The 27,324-nt window shown below is 43.9% G+C and overlaps 1 long non-coding RNA gene across 2 annotated transcripts; it reads right to left on the reverse strand.

The window, feature by feature from the left end:
- Positions 1 to 1,933: 1,933 nt before the first annotated feature.
- On the reverse strand, positions 1,934 to 22,312 carry LOC136298201 (uncharacterized). Of its 2 annotated transcripts, none has more exons than XR_010723278.1 (5): positions 22,157 to 22,312; positions 21,876 to 21,948; positions 17,974 to 18,166; positions 2,286 to 2,472; positions 1,934 to 2,079 (listed from the first exon to the last, which is right to left on the reverse strand). It is a non-coding gene; the product is annotated as an uncharacterized lncRNA (long non-coding RNA). The 2 variants fall into 2 exon arrangements; XR_010723277.1 differs by having other exon boundaries at positions 21,876 to 22,052.
- Positions 22,313 to 27,324: the final 5,012 nt, after the last annotated feature.

Genomic DNA, 27,324 nt, shown 5'->3' on the forward strand with positions numbered 1-27,324 from the left:
CAAGATCACACCTTGCTCATCCCTCCTGCTGTTTAGACAGGTTAATTTTGGAATGGCCTGTTGATTAGCAGTGCTCTTTTGAAACTGTGACAAATGACATTTTTTTAATGGCCTAAGAAGTCAAATAACTTATCCATTGGCAAAGGAGAGCAACTGATGGCTTCAAAAGAGTACAAATCTGCAGGTTTGGCTCCTGAGCACCATGAGCACCACAGTGACACAGCCAAGCAGCTCCATCCCTCACACTGGGGTAGCAGTGGAATCCTCATCCCTGCTGAAGTCACAAGGGCCCCGCTGAAGGATAAGGTCTTCTCTGTGCCAAGTGTCACCTCCCCCCCAAAATTCTCAATTTACTACAAGACAGAGTGACTCCGTGGAAAGCAAGCATGAGGGGAGGATCACGGGAGGATAAAGATGCTTTCCCAGCTCATCTTAAGTTTTCCTCATACATCAGAAAACTCTGCCAATGCCGTAGTAGCTGTATTTCAGCACCCAAGCTGTTCTTCAGCAGGACAGAATGCCTTGAAAAACACTTTTCATGTGCAAAACTCTGCATCAGGCATTTGCAAACAAGCAATATCTTGGTTTTTAGGCCAACTGTGTGGCTTTTGTGGATGCACACTGACCATGACTTGCCTGGGCTGTGGGTGCCTGTAAGCACCAAACCCTGCTCCATACACAACCAGTGTTTGGGAAATGGAGACAGGAGACATCACTGCTCAAACCTCTGGGAGATAACACCCATGTGCACACTCAGTTTGGCTGTAAGGATTTCACACAGAACAGAAAACCCAACCAAGGGAAGCTTTTCTAACAAACATTTTTGATAATTGCATTCGTGGCAGGAGGAGATAAGAAGGGAGCATGAAAGCTGACTGCAGTTATCAGGGAAGATGGAACAGTTTGAAACGCTTCCAGTTATGGAAGTTCTACTGTAAGAACTTTGTCATTTCAATTTTGCTCGTACACTTTATGGTGCTCTACATTTCTGTGAATTCTTATCTCTTCAGCCCAAAGCCACAGGCTACAGGTCTGGAACACAGCCCAGCTCCCACTTTAGTCATCACAGAAGGGAGGGAATGCATCTCATGTCACAGCAGAGCTGAGCACTGCCACTTCCAGCCCCACAAGACTCTGCAGGATCTTCTGGCTCACCAAGCAAATGTGAATCTGAGGGGTATCTTCTTCCAGCGCTGCTGCCACTTCTTTCTCCATCATCACTGCTGTTTAATTTGTCTGAGGAACCTCAGCTGAGGAACAGGATAGTAGCACAGCACGTTGCTGGCTGCCAACCAGAGAAAAACAGCTCTGCAGCTGACAAAGCCCAGGGTCTGTCTGTTGCTCCTCCAGAATAATCCACTTCTGGCTGGCTGACAAGCCAGTGAGACTCTCCCACCACAGGCCCACACCTCTCCATACGATGCAGGTGGTAACTCACACCAAGTTGGCTGCCCTCACGTTTGCTGTTTGGTCAGATGGACTCATTTTTAAATAGCACCCTTGGTGGGGCTACAAGTTCAAAACTCAACAGGATCTGCTTGGCACCGTTTCCTTTAAAGGCAGAATAACCCAGTGTCACACTGCTTTATAGGCTAAAACTCCTAACAGCTTCCTCTGGGGGCTTCAAATACATTCGGTTTCCTGACTACAGGGAACTTGGGTTGGTCACACACAGCCTCCCCAGCAGCTGTCAGGCTACTGTTGTGTCTGTCACCAGTTCCTGATGCATGGAAAAAGGATAATTTCTCCAATACTTGATAAAACTCTTGAGATCCAAGTGCTATTTTATTAACGTAAAGACTTTTCATAAACTTGGTGTGCACAGGCAAAGTTTTCCCTCTCTTTGCAGAGTTTGCTGCTTGCTGATTACCACATTTAACTCATACTGCTCACAACTCACCCAGGTCACCCTTTCAGGGCTGCAATCTGCAAGGAGCCAAAGCACCAACTCGAAATAAAAGTAGCGTGAAACAATATTGAGGAGAAAGAAGCAAAGGACTGAACAAAGTAAGTGTCCTTGTGGTGCCACAAAATTATAGTCTCACTCTTCAGTCTTTGTTTCCTTTTGTATCCATGCTCCTGGGGAGAGCGGAGGGAAAGAAAATAATTAAGTGTCCTTCCTAAGATGCTTGCAGCACAACAAAAAGCTGTGTTTCGGTGGCTCTGTTCACCCACGTGCAGCCCAGCTATTTCAAACCCTTCAATCTGTTCTGGCACAACACAACCGTGACTCAGGCTCACTCCTGGTGTAAAAGCCCCAGCTCAGGTTACAGATTAATGTGTACCTTGCTGCTCTGTAGCTTCTGGAAGGCACCACGTAAACCCAAGGAGAAGATCCAGGCTCAGGCAGGTGAGGAACTCTCCTTTCAGTCAATGCAAAGCTAATAATTTTCCTAAGAAGCAGTGGCACTTGAAATTTTTCTTGACATTTTCATTTTCTGGTTATACACAGACAAAGCCACCTCTTCAGAGCTACACAGAAAATGCATTCAGCACATCAGAGCCCATTTTATGCGTGGCACTTTAGCACTGCAGCAATCATTACACTTAAGGACATACTATCAAGCAGCTTAATACCCCGTGTGTTATCAATCCCCCACCTCCCAGAGCCATCCCAGTGCAGGACCACATCCAGTGTTTACTGCCTAATGGGTCCCTCTGGTATGCTCATGGATTTCTCCACAGCACAAAGTTTTTATTTCATCAACACAGCCCTCCCTTTTCCCATGGCTTGTGCTGTGCGCGCCAGCTCCCTTTGCTCAGAGCCACCAAAACCCTCTGCCCTAATTGGATGCCGCTCTTTAATGCCTGCCCAGTTTTCTGCCACTTTGTCCAACTTGTTTCCTTGTGAGAGAACACTTCTGCCCTGTCCTCTGTGAACAGCATTCCCTCCCTGGCCTGACACAAAGTCTATCACATGATGCATTGGCCTCCAGCTCTGCTCCTCTCTTTATGTGCTTTAATAATTCTATATTAGGGAGAAGTGACAATATAATCCTTGGTCCAATTCTACCATGGCCATATTTGAAATTCAGTAAAGATTTTTAAAGCTTGTTCAGCATTTTAAAGACCGAAACACAACACTTGCTCCTAATAGCAGCTGTACGATCTAATTTGTGGCTGATTGACACAGAACTAAATGAAATAAAATCAGAATATGAAGTGAGTTAGTCAGGTGTTGGCACATGAGGAAGTTTTTGCTTTGTGATTTTGTCAAAATCGTGACTATCAGCTTACACAGTACTTGCAAAAGGGAGACATTTCAGAAAACTGGTCCTACCTCCATGCAAAACATTGAGATTCTTAAATTATAACACATTCCTGACCTTTTCTTAACCGATTATGCACACCATTATGGGCACCTCTGCAGCACAAGCAGCCAGACCTGCTGAGAACCTGGCTAACAGCCTCCACAGTTTTCTAGTTCTTTAAACACAGCCACAGTAAGTGAACATGAAATCCCACCTGCAGCCACAGATCCAGCAGCATTAACAGCAACGCCACATCCTTCAACGTACCAAACAAGCATGAAGAGGAGCTAAAGCTGTTTTCCCAGTTCCTAGGATGTTCCACTCCATTCCCAGGACAAAAACCTTTACACAATGTATATTCAGTCAACTTAACAGATAATTCAACAGCAGCACGGTTTTGAATGCCAAAACTTAAGGTAGGATGTATTCCTTGGGTGGATTATTCACCATCACTCCTTCCACAGACACACAGAATTTGTCATCTCTGATGTGTTAATGCAGGTAAGCGATCAAGGTGTCTTCTATGATTCATGCCATTTCTGTACTGGTCCCATTTGGCATTTATGGGTCAGTTTTCCATGAGGACACTGTCCACTAAAGAACAGATCCCTCCCCATTCTCCCCCCAAAGCAAGTACGCACCACAAACCATCAGCAGTACTTGGTGATACTTAGATCCCTTAAGCAAGGGTGATAAGCTTTTAAACCCAAACACCACCTCCAATTTAAACCCTGTTGTACACTAAAATATGGATGAGCAAGAAAGCATTATCCAATGAATAAATTTTAGAAGGAAACCCAAAACTAAAGAGCTGCAAGAGAAAATAGAAGGTAGTACAGACAGCTGAGAAATAACTGGTCACTGAAGTGCAAGGCTTAAATCGTCTCATTAATGCTTAATAAAAAATAAATGAGGACAATCAGGACCCCCTTGGTGGCCTGAAGTTGTGCACTTCAGAGTGCAGGGAACACAAGCATCTTAGCAGCAGCTGCTGTAATCCTTGTTACACATCAAAACATTAACGCTGCTCCTGGGCTGCAGTTCTCATCAACCTGCAATTTGGAGAGGTGTCCCAGATTTAATACAGGCCTGGGAGATTACTGAGCACATCCTGGCTCATCTGTAATAAAAGAAGCTGCTTCTCTGCCTTGCTTCTCCCTGTAGTGATTATAAAACAGCACATAATCTCTAAGTGTTGGGGGCAGGGATCTGCTCAGTTCTCAATTAGGGGATTTTTTTTTTTTCTTCAAATTTCTGTAGGGGGAATGTGGCAACAACAGCAGGTTTGTACCAATTCTTTCCTATTTAGAAGTGTTCAAGAGATGACTTGAAAATAAAAACAAACCACCTAAGTATTCAAGTAAAAAAAGACTTTCCCTAAGGCAAAACATCCCATTTTGAGGTTCAGAATTCCTCCTACAGCTGAAATGATCAGCATGAAATGTTCATCCTGCGATACAAAAAGAGGGAAGTTGTGCCAAGTATACATTTTCCTGGAAAACACATTCAGACAACACTGATCCTCCACACACACAACCAATGCTGCTTCATACAGAAAACCAGGGCTTGCATGTGCAGGACAACAGCTCTGGATACAAACAGAACATGTTTGTACAAGTGTTTTATTTGTACAAGTTCAGATCAGGGACACTCCATTCAACAGTAATGGAATAAGGAATGGCACAAAAAGGCCAATCTTGGAGCAGGCTGGGGGTGGGCAGCATTTAAAACTGACCCCTGGTATCAATAAGTGCTGTGGCATTGTTTCACTGCCAGAGCACAGTAGGGACACTGCACCCATGGGGAAATGCCACCTTAGAAACCTCTTCTCCAACCTCAGCTGGCAAAACCCTCCACTTAAATACACAGAGCTTGCCCAAAAGCACAAGACAAACCTGCTGCCCTCACCAGCAAGAACAGAACAAAATCACTGGCTTGGAAGAGACCTCCAAGATCATAGAGTCCAACCCAGCCCTGACACCTCAACTAAACCATGGCACCGAGTGTCACAGCCAGTCTTTTCTTAAACACAGCCAGAGACGGTGACTCCACCACCTCCGCAGGTAGACCATTCCAATACTTTATCATCCTTTCTGTAAAAAACCTTTTCCTGATATCCAACCTATATTTCCCTTGGCACAGCCAGGGTCCTCTTGCTCTGTCAGTGCTGCCTGGAGAAAGAGACCAACCCCCACCTGAGCACAGCCACCTTTCAGGGAGTTGTGGAGAGTGATGAGGTCACCTCTGAGTCTCCTTTTCTCCAGGATAAACAACCCCATCTCCCTCAGTCGTTCCTCACAGGGTTTGTGTTCCAAGCCCCCTCAGAGGTGTTGGGGCCAGGCAGGTCACACTCCCAAAGCACCAGAGCTCACACCAATTCATTTATTTCCCATCCCCTATCTCCACTTGGGGCGAGGATGAGCCTTTTGAGTTGTTTCCTTCCTCCTGCTTCCACCTCGTTGCACAACACAACATTGCAACCCCCTCCCTGCTCCGAGGCCACCGCCGCGTTCTCCCGCTGTCAGCACCAGGGCATATGTGCGCCTCAGCTTCCTCAAGCGTGCTATTCTGAGCCCTGCTAAGAAAAATCTATGACTTTACACCCTGTCTGAGCCTCAGCAGCAATCACTAACACTCCACATTTTCAAATTTAATCTCATTTCTGATTAAACTTTCCTCTCTGCCATTTGTAATCTCGCTTGGCGGTGTGCTTTGTGCAGCTCAGTATAAATATGTGCTTTAGAATTAAACTGGTTCAGCAATTTTGACAATGATTTCTTGGAAATTAAGCTGGGACAATTTGTTTGGCTGAAGTGGAATCATCTGAAACATATGACAGAAAGGCTATAAAGTACTTTCTAGTGTAGCACACTAACAAATATCAGCAATTCACATCTCATTTATGCCTGGTTGCAGAGGTGTTAGGCAGAGGATTGTGACTGTGGGATCCTCTGACCAAATGCAGAAACAACATTTCTGCTTAAACTATAAATTGCAAAGCAAAAGACCACACAGAGGTGACAAATATCCCAAGGAATAACCTGATTAATAATAGCAGTTTAAAGCAGGGCTGAACAGTCAGAGGAAGGGCTCTGAAGGCCGGGGTTAGTCTCAAGAATGATGACCCCAAGCTCATGTTATCCCATGGCTCAGCACGAGGCCATTGGACAACTACACTGCAGCAGCTGAAAAATGATACCTTGTTTTACAGCAGGCTGAAAACATCAAGAACTCTCCTGCAGCCACCCCAAAGTCCATGGCAGCAGGAAGAAACACAAAGGGCCTCAGCCATGCAGCTCCTCCTGCCCCCAAACCCGAGCTCCCCAGGAAGCTCTGACACAAATCCAGGCTCTGGGGAGCTGTGAGACAGAGCTGTGCCTCATCCCTCACCAGGGACTACAGTGCCAAAGTCCTCAAGAGACTCCTCAGCCTGGGAACATAAAGATTTCATCACTCCTGTGGGAAATATTACACACATGATTGAATTTAAGGAAAATCCTCACCAAATAACATCTTCCTAAGTCCTCAAGCCCTCCATGCCTGTCTTTGTGTGATATTTGTGGTAACTACTTCTTCAATTTCATGACTGCTTAGTTTTATAGTAACTTGTTCATTCACTCCACCTAATTTTAATTCTTAAGCAATTTAGCAAATGTTATTTTTGCTCCAAAACATTTTCCTCCACTCTTCTTCCTCACACACTTTTAAACTCCCATTCTGTCTTCTCCCTTAAATTCTTCTGTTCCTTAGCCCTTAAGAATCTCCTTGTTCTGTTTCTTCTTCAGAGCCTACTTTATTCCTACATGTTCTCAGTCGCCCCCAGACATTTCTCTGGTGGCCTGACCCTACCACATCCTGACTCATCTCAGAATAAACAAACAGTTCTCCCCAACTCAGCATTCACTCAGATACATCCTGCAAAGTTCACAGCACAACAACACCCTGACAGACATCACTCCTCTGCGGTGCTCCAGAGCTCATCACCAAATATTTGACATCCACTTCCAATAACCATTGCACATCTGAGATTAATTTCCAATATTAATTAACACAGCAGGGGCAGAGCAATTATCTCAGGACCTAAGGAATGCACTGGGTGAATACACACAGGGGTGGTGTGTGTGCCATGGAAGATGGAAAATGAGGAGGAGAAGGATGGGCCAGAGGAGCTGCTTTCACTGCTCTGCAAGCTGCCAACAGCTTCACCTGGGAGGCTCCATGTCCAAAGTAATCCCAGCACAAACTCTCCCACTGCCTTTTCTGAGTTCTGACATGTGTGTGGCTCCCTGCTCTCCAAATGAATCAGCAGCACTTGTGGGGAAAGGAAGGGAAAGATACAGGGCAATAGCTGAGCATTCAGTGCAGCAGATGGAGGCAACAATGATCCATCCCCCAGAGCAGCTATGGAAAAACCAACACATTCCCTGGGTGCTGATCCCAAAGATCTCCTCCTCCTCCCTCCCCAGCCTCCTGGCAGCATCCCCATGCTGAGTACACTGGGCAATATTCTCCCCAAGTCCCTGCAGGCATCCTCTCCCACTCATCTGCAATAGTGATGCAAAGCAAGGTGGTCTGCTCAGCAAAAATCAGGCATGCACAGACAGCCTCAGCACTGCTTTCCAGGACTTCAAACAGGAGGAAATCCTCAGATCTATTGTAAATACTTCCTTTAAAATGTTTCCAAAGTGCCACTGCCCCATGGCACAGACTTTTAAACACACCAAGCCATTGATACCATTAGACCAGGGATCTTCTCCCCATGTCATTTGAGGCTGAGCTCCCATTCCTAAATAGAGCCTCAGAAAACTAAAGAAAAGGTGCATCCCTAATGAATATTGAAACACTCAGATTTTTATTCTCCACTTATCTCTGCTCTAGTGGTCTACTGATCTAGATATTTAACAATCTCTTCTAGCATAGCCAAATTGCAATTTCTCTCCCCATAATTAATCCAAGGTGCTGCTGGACTAAGTAAAACAAAGGGACTTATTTAATCCTAGCTGAAATTCCTCCAAAATTAGTAATAGCATACTTACAACATTATTGAACCATTATTATTACCATTTTTTCCTTTTTTTTTTCTTTCAGTGCTCCTGAAGGGCTTCTTCATTAGCTTTTAACAAGAAATATATACAAATAAACAAATCTTGGCTTTTTGCTGTGGTAACCATTTTCCTGGACAGTGAGACAAAGTAAATTTAATTTTGAAATTATCTGCAGAAAACACCCAGTCTGAACTACCTGAGCTGGTATAAAGCCCAACTATAATCCCCACACACCTTCACAAAGTTAAACCAGCCATTTTTCACGAGCACCCCTCCAAAGCCCCCTTGTTCAACCACATACTCTGACGGCAGGCACGAGGAGATATTTTTCCCACTCTGTGAAGCAGCAGGAGAGACCATGGCAGGGCCAACGTGCTAAGAACGTGTAGGAGGCAGCAATAACAAACTGACATGCAGAAATAAGGTTGTGGCTGGAACAAATGGAGCTCTGTGGAGAAGTTTGGGGGGTTTCTCTCTGATCTAACGTGCCACCCCACCCACCCCTAGACCTAGAAATGACTCCCATCCCCCTGGCATGACCAAGCCATTCTGTGCAAAGGAGGCTTGAATCTGGGTTAGCAGAGCTCTTCTGAAAAGTGCTTTTATTCTTCAGCAAGCACCAACAAGGCCTCATTTCCAGCTGGCAGAAATTATCCAGGATGAAGCTACTTTCTGTATTGTCATTATCCAACAGTGTTTTCTCACTAGACATCCTGAATTTTCAAGTAGTACAAAACATTTACTGGGGCCTGCATGAATACACTAAATTATGGCTTACCTAACAGCACCACCTCCTTCTAGCTTTCCACCTTCAGGCCAGATTTCTGTAATTTAGCAATAACACCTCATCTAAGGCTTGAAAAGCTTTCAGCTGGCTGAGCAGAGGCAGCAAGTAAAGAGCAGCAAGGCTGCAAACATAACCGAGCTGGGACTCAATTCAGAAAGAAGACAGGGTAGACTTTTGCTCTCCAAAACTCAGAGGTGCACACAGCAGACTTTAACAGGCTACATTTTAATTTGCTTTTCTACATCCAATCTAGCAGCAGTGGGAATTCCCTTAACTCCGGCACTCATTAGTCCACGTCTGCTTTAGTCACACTAAACACATCACCCCTTTAGGAAATGGCCTGGCTGTCTTGTTCACTTGTTGTTATTGTAAGATAGGTCAGATAATCTCAGTATCTCTCTCAGTGTCCCAAATCCACAGTGCACAATGAACAGGGCTGGGCTCTGAGAAGTGTGAACTAATTTAGTACCATCCAAAACTTTGCCTTGTTTCTCTTTCTCCTGTGCCATGGGTTCACTTCCTTTCTGGGTTTCACTTGGTTTTTCACTCTATGCTCCTACATTGGAACACCACCATCAGCTCAGGATTGGGAACATGCTTAAGAGCACGTCTCAGCCCTTATTTTGGTGCTCACATGCTGTTCTCAGATGCAGTGTTGTACTGCCATGAGGACCAGCAGGTACAGATCACACATCAGCCAAAGCTCTATTCACAGCCTGACAACCAAACATCCACATCCCACCTCAGGGAATGGAGCCCCAACATTTCCAGTTCCTCCATGTGAATCAAACCCCTCTCACCTTTTGTTTAATCAGAGGAGAACAGAAACGAGGATGTTCTGACAGGAGAGTTAAGTGCCTTGGCTCCCCCATCTGGCAAATGTCCCTCTCTGTCTGTGTGCAGAACTCAGGACTCCTGTTTACCCATTGATTTTTAAATAACATTTCCCAACCTGGATGCACAGAATGGCTCCCAGTAAATCTTCCTGCTGATGCCTTCCTGAGGCAGCCAACAGCCTGAACCAACAGCATTACCAGGGGCTCTGACCTTCCCCATCCATCTTAATTAGGTATTAACTTCAAAAGGCTTTTTGCAACACAGTTCCTGCCAGCATCAAACAAAAAGACAAACACCAGCCTTGAGTCGTCAAAAATGTAATTACAGGGTCTCTTGGAGAGGTGGCTCTGCCTGCTTCTCTGCTTTTCACTCCAGGAATTTATAGCCGGGAAGCAGCACTTTACTAATACTTAGAAGAGCCCTACAATGAGAAAATACACCAAGAGATACTTGCACAAAGGACAGCTTTATCTATCTCAACAGCCCTATCAGAAGCACTCACATTGCTTATTTAGTGTTCTCCCACTTAGATTTTCAGATGTTCTCTCCTGTCCCTTTTCCTCAGCACAGGTATGGACAGCCCATGCAGACCCTGCAGCCCAATCTGCTGGCACCCATCAAGCCATTTAAATACAACCTGGGGTGAAGCAAAGAATTCAGGAGAAAATGGGTTATCAGCTGAAGTCACTCCAGAGCACGTGATTGCCTTTGCCACAGGAGTTCCTCATGCACTACCAACATGCCAGAAGTGCAAAGTGGCAGCAGATGCTAAAATGTACTGAGGAGCTTCTGCCAAACCTGTAGCACCCAAGGTACCTTAATCCACATATGAAGTAACTAAAAAAAAAAAAAAAAAAAAAAAAAAAAAAAAAAAAAAAAAAAAAGACTGAATGTGGCACTCAGTGCCGTGGTTTAGTTGAGGTGTTAGGGCTTGGTTGGACTCAGTGATCTTGGAGGTTTCTTCCACCCCAGTCATTCCGTGAGTCTGAGATCTACCTTCCATTCTGCCTTAGGGAAGCTGTGCTAATAAACAATTTTTAAAAATAATTAAGTTGAAAAAAATCCTAAGCATTCTCTGCAAATATGGTTTAGTTCACCCACGAGCTGCTATGACAATACCAAAGTTCTGCTCCTGCAAACACTGACTTAAAAAACCCAACAAAACAAACCACAGAATGGTAACCTTGAAAACTCAGAGCTAGGAAGTTGCCTCCTAGTACACACCTGATCCAGGAGCAGATCAAAGTGCACCCATGGGGAGCAAGAGCAGAACCAACCCCCTCAGGAAACATCTCGGAGTTTATGGCTGTTCAGAGGCAGCATTTTGATAAGGGAACGTTTAGAGATGGGAATAACCAGTAGAGCATTGTTATTCCTGTGCTCCTTTTTTTTTGCCTTGATGGGGCATAAGAGGTGAACACACAACTCTTTTTCCAGCCCATGCAGCCCAACAGCTCACCAGGAGTTTCTCCCCAGCATCAATACTTTTCTGATGGATATTTCTGTCTGATGTAATAACTCCTGTTTCTCTTTCCACAGGCTCCCTGGATCTGAAGAGTGCTGGAAGCACCAAGGACACTGGCATTACCACTTTTCCTGCTGTTAGGACAAAGCTAAACAAACCATATTTAGCAAAAAATCTCAATGTGGATTACATCCGCATCCCTCCACCTTTTAGCCACAGAAACTCAAGCATTTGTACAACAGTGCAGAATAAAATGATTGTTTTCTGACAGAGCTGAGGCAGCACGATGTGCTGCTAGCCCACACAACAGAACACTGACATTTGTGCTTACAACTGAGAAACAGCTCTACTCCACAGAGAAGCATTCAGGACTAAAAATTCCAACTAAAACATAGCCTTGCCTTAAATCTATTAGGTTTTTTTTCTATGCTAATACATTAAACCAAAGTTTTTTATATTACATGAAGCAGAGATTACAACATGAGTCACAAGAAACCTTCGTTTTTCTTTCACCTGATGACTTCAGGAAGCAAGCTGATGTCACATGAATAGCAATAAAAACATCAGAACCAGGCAACTCATCATTGTAGCAAAGTGTTAAATAATGAGCTTCCCCCATACCTGTTTTCTCCTCTTTTAATTTAAAAAAAAAATTCTCGCTACTTTGAGTTATTTTGAAGCTGCGTCTGTTTATTCTTCTGCCAAGTTGTTGAAATACTTTTAGCAGAGACAACAAAAGAAAACAAATTATTTCACAGAAACCAGAATAAGAGCATTAAACGTTATAGTGAGAGCCAAATCAACTGTTCCTATAATAAATCTTTAATCCCCTGAAAATGTTCTCTCACAATAGCAGCACATTGAAGCAAGGAATCAACACAGCTCGAGCCATTCAGCTGACAGAGCAGCAGAAGAACCATTCACGTCTGACACAATGACTGCTGCTCCTTGCTCCAAATGGGCAGGCACGAAATAAATGGGATTGTAGTGGCAGGAACATCACCTACACAACCATCAGGTGACACAAGGTTAAGAGCACTCACTGTCCAAGGCTCCTGTGGAACAACGCTGAGGGGGCCGAGGGGGACTCCAGAGCCTCCTGGCGAAGAGGAGGGTTCAAGGGCTGCTCAGTGCACTCTGTGTGTTCTGCTCTGAGGAAGTGGCAGTGCAGAGGGCACAGCTGCCACTGTGCTGCCATCAACAAAGTTATCTAAACCTCTAAACCTTCCCTTCGCCCTTCAGAGGCAAAAGGGGCCCCCAGTGCGAGCTCTTGCTTCACTCAGTGCTTTGACCACCAGGTAAAAATATTTATTCTCCACTATTCTCCATTTCTCCCTTGTTCTGCAGTGCCCTTCAGGAGCTAAGTGCTGCTTCCACCCTCACCTGGTGCTCTCTGTGATAAACCCCAAATGCCTCACCTGGAGCTCCAGCCCTCCGGCCCTCAGTGTCACTGCCCAGCTTCTCCTGGCCCTTACAGACCCCAAAAGTCAGGCCCAAAAAGGCTCTTGGTGTGTCTCTGTCAGGAGGGTTCTATGTCCATGTTCCTGGGCAAGAAAACTTTGCCACACCTGAGTTCAAAATGCTTGTGGCCCTCAGAGGTGTCCAGAGTCAGAATCACAGAACCATGGGATGGTTTGGGTTGGAAGGGACATTAAAGCCCATCCCATTCCACCCTCTGCCATGGGCAGGGACACCTTCCACTGTCCCAGGTTGCTCCAAGCCCCGTCCAGCCTGGCCTTGGACACTGCCAGGGGGTCCAGGGGCAGCCGCAGCTTCTCTGGGCACCCTGTGCCAGGGCCTCACCACCCTCACAGGGAGCAATTTCCCTTCTGTATATCAAACCTAAATTTCCCCTCTTTCAGGCTGAACAGGGGCTGGGTTTCAGTTTGACTTCTTCAGGTTTTGTGGAATTCTTTAAGTTACCAAAATCAATTTAATAAATTGAAAGGCATTATTATAATTCATCTGATTGTTCAGCAATGCTTATCAAAATCCTAATCTCCAGTGATGACAATAAAAGATAAAATATCAGCTTCACAGATAAAATAAAAATACAAGAGGTCTCTTGAGGGGAGAGGGGGCTGTAGCTTTTTTCAGGAGGTTTTTTTGTTTGTTTGTTTGGAGGATGAGGAGGTTTTTGTTGTTGATTGATTGGTTTGGGGGTTTTATTGGTAGAGGGCAAAAACTAAATTCAGCCATTAATATCCAGGACACTGGAAGTTAAATTTCCTAAAAAATGTCAGTCTCACTTCTTAGGGATGGGAAGAACAAAGGGTCAGGTCACTGTATCAGTCCTTATTTGTTGAACAGGAAGATTTTTGTTTGTTTTAAAAACCCTCAGAAGCACAACTGAGCTATTTACTCAGGTCTTGCAGCCAAACTTTCATAAGGGCTTTTAGTGCCAGGCCGAGCAGGATGTGCAAAGAAAAAAGCCCAGTGTGATCTAATCACCAAGAGCCTGGAAAAGATGATTTTCAGTCTGCACCGAACACTACTTGATTTTATTTGACCATTTTCCGCAAGCCAAATCAATGTCTCAGAGCAGAGAAATCAATCAATGCACAAAACTTTTTCAATCATTGTGCTAAAGAAAGGGAATGCACAGGATAAAGGCCTTCTCCATACCAGAGCAAGTGGTGTGACACGAGGAGTACACAGCCAGGACAAAGCCATGTGTGGAGGGTTAGTGCCCTTCCCAAATATAACAAAACTTCTCAGTACAACCCTCTTTTAAAGGGTGAGGTGACAGAAAAACCTCGATGATGCCTCCTCCAAGTTATTTCTGGGAACTCTGTACTGCATTAAAAATACTCAGAAATGCTAGGTTGGTTATGTTCTTTGGCCAGGCACCTCCTCCTCTCTAACTTCCTCTCATTTATTTAATTTCACAGGCCATTTGAGTCTTCCATTTCCATTTTCGTGTTTATTTTCTTTTAATTAAAAAAAAGCTTTGTTTTTCATGCATTTTAAGCTTTTTAAGAAATGAAGTTGTTGAAGCTGTTCTTTGTTATCTGCATGTTTTCTGACAGAAGAATAAAAAGCTTTCCAGATGAGTATTACTGGCGTATAAATTAAAACAAAAGAAAAAGTTGTTTATTGTTTAGAGCTAGGAGACACCTTATTCCTCCGTGGGGGCTGACCTTGATGGATATGTAGCAAGTTGACTGTTTGCCAATCAATTTTACTTTCTGGGAGAAAAGGGAAGCTGCTTCACCTGGGATCTTGGTTGTCATCATTTTGATGCTGACAAAGAACTGCTCCAACATTTCCAGGGACCTTAAAGATTTCAGCTTTTGGGCAAACCCTCTTTGCTCAACACATAAGGCACCACCCAGCTGGCAGTGGGTGTTGAACATGTTGAAAATGGAGTAGAAATCTCCAATAACAGCACAGCTGTGCCTGACAAACCAGTAGGACACTGGCCTACAAACCATCAACCATCATTCTCTTACCAAACACATCCTGCCCCATCTCAAACGTTTCCCAGCTGGCTCCAGGAGGAAAAGAGGGAGCCAAAACACACTCCCTGTCATCTCTGAAACACCTTTTCCTAGACTGACAAGCATTCAGGTTCATTTCCTCCAGTATGGAAAGCCTGTCAAATCCTCACTACAAAAATACGCCTTTCAACAAATTTTGCTCATCTAAGAGAAGTCCAGGCTTCCCCTGGGATAAGCCACCTAATTTATGGCATTTAACCTTGATTATGCCTGTGCTGCTGTTCACACGGGAGGTGTTCACCTCGCCATCAGCTCCTTCCTCCAGCCACACAGACGCTGATGCAGGGCACAGACAGCAAGTCATGTCTGCACACAGCAGAGGAACCACCTCCAATGAAAAATTCATTCATAGTTTTACCATCCCCACATGCCAAGTCATATCTATCAATCATCCATGCAGATTCATTCAGCACACTCTTCTGCTAAGACACACTCTCCTCAATTCCAGACAACTTTAACTCAGCATTCTCTGCACATGTGGAATTGTCCTCCTTTCTAGGATTTTACCTTGAACCCCCCTCTGTGGATCTGTATCTCAGCCATGAAGTGGTTGCTAAATGCAGCAAACTTCCTTTATTAATGCCTGGCTGGAAGTCAAGGATTCCTAAAGCCCTGGCATTCGGCTACAACCTGTTTGTAAATCTTTCCTCAAAAGCAGTTTTAGTTTCTCGTTACCAGACTTTGTCTTTGGCCCAGGACCATCAGACTCAGCAATTTGTTTCTTTTGTCATTCCCAAATCCTCTCACCAGGGACCAGCCCGTGGCTTATCCTCCTCTGGCACACACAGTCCGACACCCACCAGGGTGTTCAGCTTTGCTCTGCAGCCCTGGAAAGTGCATTACTGCATTTCAACAAGGGAAGTCCCCATATCAACACTTTATAACTCCCCCTTCACAGGAGTCCACCTTCTTCCAAGGCAAACTGCCTCGTTTTCTTTTCACTTCCAGCTTATTTGCATGAATTTGAAAATGCAAAGTTTTGGCTTTTACAAGTGTCCAATTTTGAGGTGCTTATGGCACTGGGCCACTTACAGCTTCACAGGTTGGTGGATGATGATCACTAAAACCTTATGACACTGCAAACTCCCCTTAGGAACTCCAGCACCTTTTAAGGGGCACTTTTAGCTTATTAAATCCCTTGCTCTCTATTCATAAGCCTTGCACAAGATTTTTTTTTGGCTTCTGCTGCTATGAATTTCTGCAGTTCTTGAGGCACAAAGTTGCTTTCTGCCAGCAGTCACCTCTGAATTTTCATTATTAATGCCATGGACAGGTCTATCCTGCAGCACACCCCATAATGAGATTTGTGCTGCCACTCTTTAAATAAACTCCCCTGCACACAGAGCCTCAGTCTCCCCTTGCCTCCCCACCTGAAATCAAACTTGAAACATCCCCCAGTGCAGCATCTCTGTCAGGTACTGCTCTCAAGATCCTTCACAGGTCTGCACTTTCATCTCCTGATTTCTGGGGTTGCTGCACTTCTGAAGAGGGAACAGCTTTTATTGCCAGACATAGTGAGGAAAAGCTCGTTTCTGTTTGTCATTATTTCCTTCTGGAGCAACCTGAGAATAAAGCAGCAGGTGATTACCCACTCCTGCTAACCAACCCACACTAAGATCAGGGTTTTCCCATGGCTGGGTTTTCCTCATTACCAGCAGCTTCCCTGGGCTATTGATCATACTACAAACATAAAAAATATAGTAATCCCCTTTCCAGGCCACATGGCACCACTTCAGCATCCTTGTCATCCTGCCTATTCATCAGATCTCATCCACGCAACCCTTCAATTCCCACCCAAACCATGGATTTGGCCTCAGAACTCTGCTTGGAATTAGCTGCTATATTCCATACGTGGAGCTGGCAGGGCTGCCAGTGAGCAAACATAAAGGCAGGGGCAGCGTGGCTCGTTAGCTGAGCACACTCTTGTTGGAAGCATCTCAAAGATGAAAAGAACCATTTCAAGCATCACATCCCCTCAAAAATAAACAACAAAAAAGGCAGCAGTACAGCTTGTCAGATGAAGTTGATTACAAATCAAGCACATTCACAGACCCAGGTCACAACATTTGGGTTCATTAGCAAGAAAATATTAAACAAGCAGTGGCATTTGCTTTTTTATGGCAGCAGAGTCAAAAAACAACTTCTGAGTTTTTCGCTTTAGTACAGATCCCTGATAAAAGGGGTCTATTCATGTTCTGTCTGCTTTCAAATGATACTAAAAAATATTTTGCCTTTTCTAAATCAGATTTCAAAACCTGATTATCTTAGTTTTAGCCAGAGTATCAAAGCCAAGTAAATGTTTAAATAATGAATAAGAATTTACTTGGACAGCCAGCAGATTATTCTGTATTATACTCCAGCCCAGAATAGACTTCAACACCAAAATTACTATTTTTTTTTTAAATCATCCTTGAATCACAGTACCAGCAAGTAGTTCATTTAAATGTAGTAATTCTGAGAATCATTTCAGCTTTGATAACCAGGAAGACAGAAATACAGAGAGAGGTGTCAGGATAGCAGCTTGAGGGTATCCAGTCTACAGAAACAAGAGAGAGTTCTCTAGGAAGACTTGCCATTATCCCTAAGAAAATACATTTCAACCTCCCTGGAGTCTTGTTCATCCTCTTCACATCTGTCTTAGAAGTCCAAGTTTAGAAGCAGTGCCAGTGATAAATGAGATTTCCCCTATGCAAGTTCTGCTCCTCCCTGAGCAGTTATATAAATCTAACAAAGGAAATGCTGCCACCCCAAAGTTTTAGAGCCGGGGAGGGGGAGAACAAGAGACAGACAAAAGAGATGGAATTATAAAAGCTGACTGTGCTCACCCTAAACCATTGGACTGTATTACTTCTGGCAAAAATCATACCATTCAAGGGACACTTTCTACTTTATAACCATTTACAAAGCAATTCATTGACTCTCAAAAAGCTCTTAAAGGAAAGAAGGGACAATATGAAAAGCACAGAACACTGTTTAATGAGGAAAAAAATCAACTATTTTCTGTTCCATCTTTTTTCAAGTCTATTTCTAAAAATTGAAAATTTGTTGCATTTAAATTCCAGTTTGCTACTCACAATGCAGCATTTACCTTTCTATTGAATTATCTTTTTCTTCTATGCTTCCATGCCCAGGTGTCAGCCTTTCTCTGCACATCAGCAACATCTTCAGTCGTTTCCTTGCCTTATCTGAAGGACATTCTGGGGATCTGCTGTTATTTCTTATGGAGATGGGAGATCAACTCAAACAGCACCTGCAGCGGTTCAAGTTTCTTTTTCTCTCTGCTGAGGTCAGGATTAAGACACAGGAAACGTAGGGTTTGAGTTTGGACTTGGATGACTATTATTTCTTATCTATTTACAGACTCACAAGCCATGAGCTCTAACTAACAAGTCAGAGAAATGAGGTAAAATGGAGAACTTCTCTATCTCTACCAGGTCTTTTCAAGGACAATCCGTCCAGTTATGAAATGCCACCTAAATTATTTGTATTTTAAACCCAATAACTAACTACTTGAAGTCTGCAATGTGGACTCCATCAAGCAATTACAGAAAACCACCCAAACCCATGAAGAAGAAGGAACCCAGACAATGCCCAAAGCCCTCCATCGTGACTCACATGTATTACTATATACTAAAACCCCAAATTCTCAGTTTCCAGAATTCCAAAAAGCACCAAACTCCCCCTACACCAAATAAAAGGGGGGATGAGAGTGAAAGGGAAAAACCAGGAGTGGGGAAGCACAACTTCAATAGATCAGCACAGGATCTCCTGCCTGTGTTTGGAAATTTTTTTCAATTTATAAATGAGTAACTCTACTTATTTCTTCTGTGTGTGTGTTGGAAATTCCTTCTCCAGCACCATTCAGGAGTTGGTTACTTCCAAGAAGGATGTTCATTTAGCTGTGTCCTCCAGCTGAGAGGGAGAAGAAAAAAGGGCTCCCACTGCAGGCACAAAGATAAAAACATATGCCCAGGACAAAAGAACCTCTGTCTGCTGCAAACCGGACTGAGACACCAAACTTTTCACCCAGGCCATTGGGCAACTGCCAAATTCAAACCTTCCACTGCTCTATCAGCCTTGGAGAAGCTCAGCTTGATAACCCAGAGACAAACTTTGACCAACAGGAATGAGAGAAGACTCCTTCAAAAAACAAGAGATGCCAGCCCAGACAAGTTGCTAATGAGCAGCTGTCTTATTAAATTTTGAAAAGCAACTTGATTCACAAGACATTCCTTTCAGTATGACATTTGAGGATTTCTTTTAAAAATAAACACCAGAAAGTTTAAAATCACTTGTTGGCAAACACACACAGGGATACATTTGAGGATCTATGTCTTGGTTTGGAAGGAAAGGAGATTTCTTGCCCTTCCTTCCCAGCCTTGAACTGCAATTGCCTACCTGGGAACTTTAAACCTTTCCTGGAAGTTGCCCTTTCAATAATCCTCAGTATAAGAGAAGGGGCCCACAGGTAATTAACTCAGACTTTTCACAGCCTGAAAGCTAGACAGGTTTGTCAAAATGATTTTTATTCTTACGGTTTATTATCTTGTTGTGAAGATTTTTATGAGAAAAAGATTAAATCACCACCCTGATGTGTGCATTTCATTAAGCCTCTAATCCTTAAAGAGTCACTAACGCAGCTCACCATTGAAAAGCATTAAATCATCGTTCAGTCATATTGACCAAAATAATCTCGTAATTATTTCAGAGAGGAGCAGAGCACCAGAGATGTGCTGTAAATGACACCTCAGAATGCACAAAACAAAAGGGATAGAAAGGCAACTTTGATTACTTTTGGTCTGTATGAATAATGGAACATAAAAAATATATCCCTACCCAGCTACTTACTCAGGGTAGGTGGGATTTTAAGAGGTTCAGGATTTAGATGGGGTGTGGAACAAGTTCCAGCTGCAGCAGATCAGCCCCTGCCACCACAGTATCAAGAGAATTACAATGAGCAATGAATTCCAGGTGAAGAACATTTGGCAAATTCAACCAGCTTCTGAAGAAAATGCCTCAAAAGCACAGCCAGTCTGTAATAAAAATAAATTGCCAACCACACAGCTGATAATGGAGCTTGCATTAGTTGGAAATGGGTTTAGTTCTTTCTTTGGTTTTGCTGCCACAAATGTAACTGAGAGCACATGTGAAAGGCACCATTAAGAGGTTGGACTTTACAATCTTGGATGTCTTTTCCAACCTTACTGATTTCTCAAGGTTGGAACTCACTTCTGAATTCATCCCTCTCTTCTTTCCCTTTGGGTGGACACAGAGGACAGCTGCTGCCACCAGCAGAGCCCCAGACACACAAACATCATTCCTCTCTCAGGTGATGATTTCCACAGCATCCCAAAGGCTTTTCCTGCCAGGGTCCTGTACTCACACATTTGCTGAAGACTCAAGAACAGGGAGCAGCTATCACAACCAATGCAAGGAGGAATCCAGTAGGGAAAGCTACGACTGATACAGCTTTGTATTCCATGTTAAATTTATCACACCCTCGGTGACTGTAGCCATAAATCTTTCAAGAAGATCTTGCTTCTAAAGCTTGATTTTGAGTATAATATTTGCAATTTAAACACCCAACGGACCAATAATAATTCACTGTCAACCTTTATAAACCCTTTTGAATAACTTGCATTCTCATTACTAGAAAGATCATCAGAAATGAAGAAAAAACCAGCAAGCATGCTTAGAAGGAAGAAGAAATCCCTCAAGTCAAAACATGAGTTCAAAGGATAACTTTGAAATCTTTGTATCTTTTTTAACCAACTCTCTGGTTTATCATGACTAATAAGGCTCAGAATCACCTTCCCATCTAAACAGACATGGTAGGATTCATGGTGAGGCACAGCTTTCAGGTAGATGCACCTAGATCCCCTGAGAGGATTGAAGTTTAAAAGAAAAACAATGCTTTTTCTTTGAGCAAACACTAAACAGACACAGCTGTACAAGAGAAGAAACAAAGACAGCAGAACTAAGAGGGGATTTTGAAAGAAGCCTCTCTTTCCTACTGCTATTTCCCCACACACAAGGCCGGTGCAGGTTTGCTTTTATCAGAGAATCACAGAATGATTTGGGTGGGACCTCAAAGATCAGCCAGTTCCAACCCCCTTCCACGAGCAGGAAAAATCCAGGTTAAGAAATTTCTGTGTTGCTGCCAACCCTACACTGTCCCCACATCTGCAGGAAAAGCACTTTTTGAGCCTCATCTCAGTAGGTTCCCCAGCAGCCACATTCCTCAGCCCACTCCAGTGCCCCAGCCTGGAGCCCTCAGTACCCACCTGTGCAGAGCATCCCCTTCCCTGTGTCCAACAGGGATCCCTCTGCCATAAAAACAATCCACATGATGCCTTAAGTTTCAGCTTTCATGTATTTCAGGTTCTGTGCTGCCCAGGGGTGCAGTTCTGAGCTCACAGTCAGTGTCACTCAGCTCTGCATAGAGCAGGGACACAAAACAAATCCTTTTCCTGCTGAGGACCAAGGACAACTTTCAGGCCCAACAGCACAAACAAGGGTGGGCTGGAGGGAGGAACAAGAAGGATGGGACCTCACAACCTGCAGCTGGAATTGGACAATTAAGCCCCAATATGCAAATGGACCAAGACTTATAAAAGTATGAGACTGCGTGACAGTTCATCCATTTTGTGACCATTTTGGGTCCACCTTGGGTGTAGCCCTGGTCAGACCCTGTCCTTCCCAAGGTGGATCCTGGAGGCCTTTCAATAAATACCTACTTTATTCTCTGGCTCTGTCCAGTCTCTGTTTCAGGCCAGCCTTCACAAGGCATCACACAGGAGCCCCTTCCCAAAACCCCCAGCCAACATCACCAAACCAGGCACAGAAGCCCTCTCTGTCCCCGCAGCACCAAACATCCAACTCCCACTGAAAGAGGCAGGATTTGTTTGGGCTGGTGGACAAAAGGATTTTACTTCAGAATAGGAACTCTGTAATGATCATAAGATGCTATTTTTAAATATGTTTTTTTACCTTGTTCTCTAAGCTTCAGACCCCACTGGACTCTGCTGCAGGCTGGATTTTCTCTTTAATTAACCAAGCTGACCTGAAGTAAGTTAGACTTATACTTAATTTCCTTCCAGCACTCTTTCCTTTTGATAAAATTCAAGGTATAGAAAGGCAAATACTACGGGGTACATGCCCACAAGCCTGCACCAAAGAGAGAGAGGCTATTCAGGATCACAAATCCTCATGGCTTTGAGGCAAACCTTCATAGACCTCTCCCTCAGAGCAGGCCACCACAAAAGACTAACCCAGCTTTTGAGCTGAAAGAGTCAGGTTTCAGCAGCATGGAAGTCAGACTAATTAACTTTCCTACAACAGCAAAAGCACAAAACATCAAACTAAACCCAGAATTTTAAAAATTTTTAGATACTTCTCTACCAGCTCCCTCTGCCCAGCCAGGTGAATCCTCTTCCTAAGGCTGCTGCAATATAACAACATGCAAACAGTCCTCACACCACCCTGGGAATTTGTTGTTTCCATGATCACAAACACCTGACTCCCTGCTCTCACCTGGGTTCAATTCCCTCTCTGCTTCCCTCCCCTTGTTTGCACCCTACAAACTGCCTCCTCCAGCCCTGCCCAGCTGGTCCCTATAATCCCACCCGGGCACTCTTAAAAAACACAAGCCAGACAGAAAGAGGATTGATTTCCTTTTTTTTCACCACAGCAATCAGAGAAAGTTAGGGAAAAAAAAGCTTATAAATTAGGAAAAAATATGAGCCTAATTTGTCTTTTATATAATCCAATATTTTTATAACCACAGCTGAAAGCTTCTGGGTTTCTCTGCTCTGACTGGGAGCAATTAGGAGATTAACTGTAAACCACAAGAGTGATGTGCCATGACATTGCTGCAACCAGCTCTCCCTCAAACTGCATTGTTTAACTGAGATTTCTAACAGAAAACATCCAAAATGCTCCTGGGATAAAGGACACTCTATGAAAGTGTTGCCTCCTGAAACATCACCTCACTCTAAAAGCCTCTGTGCTTAATTAGCACCTCATAAGGCTTTTTTACACAAATATATTAATTGGGACATAAATTGATAATAGAGGCCATTACTTCTGTCTACAAAGCCTTGCCCTCACTCACAGATTGTCCTTTTTTATCCACACAGACCTTTCACAGCGAACCTGTGAGGTTTCCTGCTCCTTTCTCTGCACTGGAGACTGACAAACCAGGTGTTTTCCTGTCCTCAGATGCCTCTTGGCTCATGGCACTGTGGGGATTTCCCGACTGTGCTTTGAATTATATTTTGAACAGAGTGGACAAACACGTGATCATTTATTAAAAAGAGGATTGACCCTGCTGCCAGAATGCCCATACTTTGCCACCTAAATTTACTTCTTGAAGCCTTGCCTCCTGGGAGCAGGATACCTGCAAATTCAGGGTCCTTCACTCTTCCAGGACCTGGGAGTCTCCATGGGACAGGGTGAGGTGGAGGTTCTGCAAGCAGCTGGTCCAGATTTGCTCATTCTGCACTAAAACTCTCTCACTCCAACCCCTACCTGCAGGTTGAACATGCTGAAAACCTGCTCTCTATGCTTCATTTAGCTTGTTAAGAGCTCTTCTGGAAAATGTGAATGATTAGAGGGTCATGTGGGGTGTGATATATTCTCCTCATGCCAGCCACAAAGGGAGCACCCAAATGCCAGTCACAGACACAACTGGGGCACTGAAATAATTGAGTTTGCAGTGGGATGCTTTCATGAAGCAGATTTTCATATACCTCAGATATATTAAAAAAGGTTAGTCAATATAGCAACTATAATTTCAAAGACCTTTCTCACCTGGTTTTGGGTGGGTTCTCAGAAATTCCAATTTTTTTTTCTGGTTTATTTAAACGATAGCGAGAATGTCACTTTTCTTTGTCTCAGTATCAAGCCTGGAGAAAAGAAGGTTGTGTGGAGGCCTCAGCGCAGCCCTCCAGTGTCCAAGGAAGCTGCAGAGGGACTCTGCATCAGGAGCTGCTGTGACAGGACTATGGGGAACGGGTTCAGACTGGAAGAGGTGAAATTTAGATTTGATACAGAAGGGGAATTGTTCCCTATGAGGGTGGGGAGGCCCTGGCACAGGGTGCCCAGAGAAGCTGTGGATCCCCGGCAGTGTCCGAGGCCAGGCTGGATGGGGCTTGGAGCAGCCTGGGATAGTGGAAGGTGTCCCTGCCCGTGGCAGGGATGAGTTGGGCTTTAAAGTCCCTTTCAACCCAAACCATTCTATGGTTCTATGTACCCAACAAGGCAGTGACTGGATATCTCTGTTTTCACTGTGGGCTCAGTGCAAGAATGTGCCAGAGCAGGTTATAAACCATCAGCTTTTTACTTCTTGATTATCTCCTTACACCCTTTATTTCTTCAGGCTTGCCCAATTATGATTTCTTTATTAAATTGTTTATTATTACAAGTTCTGCCCTTGAGCCCACTGAAAGAAGTGATAAACCTCTCATTCACATCAACAAACATTGAATCAAGGCTCTGTGTTGCAAGAATTTATTTTCCCCTCAGCCATTGTGGGTACACCATTACTAATTTTAACACTGGCCCACAGCACTTGTAGCTGTCACATTTTTCCAGAACCTTTTCTATTCAGCCACCCTGACACGATCACCAAGAGAAGCTGCGGCTGCCCCTGGATCCCTGCAAGTGTCCCAGGCCAGGTTGGACAGGGCTTGGAGCAGCCTGGGACAGTGGAAGGTGTCCCATGGCAGGGGTGGAGCAAAGTCTTTTAAGGTTTTTTTCCAACGCAAATAATTCTGGGATTCTCTGGTTTCATCCAGCAGTTCAGGAGCCAAGTGCAGAGGTCCCCCCTCTCCTCACCTGACACAGCCATGGCAGCACCAGCTCTGCAACCTGCACTGGCCAAATGCTGCTTGTTGCCAGCCCAAGGTCCAGCAGGGCAAGTGTGGAAGCAGCAAACAACCTGCTCCCCATGCAAAGAGAAAAAAATGTTTTCTCATTTAGAACAGACTCAATGTGCTTTTTGCCTCCTTGTAGCAGAAAATCCGGTTTCATAAAAGTTCAAGTTTAATATCAGCTGCAGGCCTTCAGGAGCTATTAGCTGATAATTCTCTGAGCTTTTGCCTTAGACTCCCTGACCAGCAGCACTGAAATTATCAAATCACAGCAATATGATGGAAAACCTTTGCTGCAGCAATGAATTTCTCTTGGAATGGAGCTCGACACAGTTACTTACCTTCAGTATTCACATAAGTATTAGAGATCCTATCAGACAAATAAAGGGCCCGAGTCTCTTTTTTTGATGCTCTTACAGAATACCCAACATCAGCAGACCAACAGTCCTTAAGACTCTTAAAAAATTTAACATTTCTTAAAATTAAAACCCTCATACAAAACACCTAAAGTGCAAATATTTATGTTAAGCAGCCTGAAGTACACTGATTTTCCAGCTGGGTGTTTTATAGGTAGGGAACCAACTCCTGGTATTCTGTATCCATGAAATGAGGTCTTCTGAATCAAAAACAAGATAACACAATTTTCTTTTACTTTTCAGGACTGAAATTACATAACATTTTTCATTGAGATGTTTACTTAAAAATAAATCCTAAAAAACCAAAACCAAAAAAAAACAACCCACAAAACCCCAAATGTCTATAACGGAAAAATGAGGAAATTACTTAATTGAAATAATTCTTTATTGGCCCCAATTTTACACACAGACAGGTTAAATTTGTGGAGTTTTACCAAAACAAAGGAAGAGCATCAGTGAAAAGGGGGTTAATTGTGTAGGATGAAATCAATGCAAATACCTTTCAGTCTGAAAGCTTAAACTAAATGTTACCCCAGATTTTTCCAGCTAGTCCACCTTCAGGAATTTTCCAGGCTGAAATAATGAAGTACCAAGACTATGTTTAGACAGAGAGGAGCAAAGGTGTAAGTTAAGCAGGAAAAGCAAGCCCTCACTGCTTTCTATTCATCCTCCAAGATGTTAAAAATAAGTTTTCCCTTCTTAATTTTGAGACGTAATACTTAGGAGGCTCTGAAAACTGTAAATCAAATTTCCAATATTATTTCTGCAGGCATTCAAACTGCCTCTCCTGGCTCTTGCAGGCTGTTTATTAGCACTGGCCCAGCTCCCTGTTTGCTGGTTCAAGGAGCACATGGAGAGCTGATGGATCATGTGCCACCAGGATTGGAAAGGGGGACCCTCAGGAGACTTGAGAGCCAGGCAAATATTGGAGTTGGGCTTCAGGAAGTAGCCCTAAAACTGGCAGGTGTGACTGTGAGCTGTGTGATTATAAAATACAAGCAGTTAACTGCAGGGTAGGTCTGTAAGACACACTCCAAGGCCATTTCCCAGCCTGGTCCCACCTCAAACTGGGGCTGCTGGGATGGGCAGGGCTAAATTCCCTGGGCCAAGGGAGAGCCAGAGCTGTGCCACAGCACTTTCTGGATCCATTTAATTCTCCCTGTGGCCACTCACGGGAAGTTTTCAGTGAGGTAAATGCTGCTTTGCCCTGATTGTTCAGCATATTTGGGGGTAAGATGTTACTATTTCTATACATTTGCTTGTGCTTCCTGAATAGATTTTGCTCACTGTATAGATTCCTGAGTAGATTTTTGCTGCAATGCCAAGGCTTTGCTGAGATAAAGCCCCTCACTAAGAGTTCTACTGAGCAAGAGATTCACTCACACAGGAAATCCTGTACTTTCAGCATGGAAGGGACTCTGTGTTAAACATCCTGCTCAGAATGCAGTTTTCTGAGATATATTTTATTATAGAATGTCTTGCTTTGCAGTAGCATCACTAAATAAATATGTCTGTGATTCATATGGGTTTGTTTTGTTTGGGATTTTTTATGGGGAGGTGGGAAGTTCCTGGGCCTGAATGAAGCAGAAGCTGTGAGAAGGAAAGCCAAGACTGAATCCTATTTTTCCTCTACCAACACTCTTGTCTGGATGCCTTTTTAGCCAGGATGGCACCAGGAGTGGAACCTGAGCGGGGAGGGTTTGCCAAACCTGCAGCATCATCCCTCTGGAATGGCTGGCTCTGGATTGAGTCAGATAATGCTGTTTCAACACTCTAATCTTAAAATACAAGACTGGTTTGGGTGGGAAAAGATCTTAAATTTCATCTCATTCCAACCTCCTGTCATGAGCAAGGAACCTTCCACTAGATTGGGCTACTCCAAGCCCTGTCCAACCTGGCCAGGAACAGAGGATGTCAAGATTCATCTTTTATGATGGAGGCACCTCCTTCAGCACAAAAGCTGGCTTTACAAGGTCAGTTCATTTTACAAAGTGTAAAAACACCCAGTCCTGGAGGCTGATGTTGGGACTGAGGAGCTCTGCCAGCTTTTTCCAGAGCTGCTCATCAGCCCTTGATGTGGTGCCAGAGGTGGCATCCCTTCTGCACGAGCACATCCCCAACTCCAAATGAGGCAAATCTTTAAATTAGTAT

Source organism: Chamaea fasciata, unplaced genomic scaffold (assembly GCF_029207755.1).
Source record: "Chamaea fasciata isolate MVZ Bird 193981 ecotype frontalis unplaced genomic scaffold, bChaFas1.0.hap1 SCAF_17, whole genome shotgun sequence".
In the NCBI taxonomy this organism is placed as follows: Eukaryota; Metazoa; Chordata; class Aves; order Passeriformes; family Sylviidae; genus Chamaea; species Chamaea fasciata.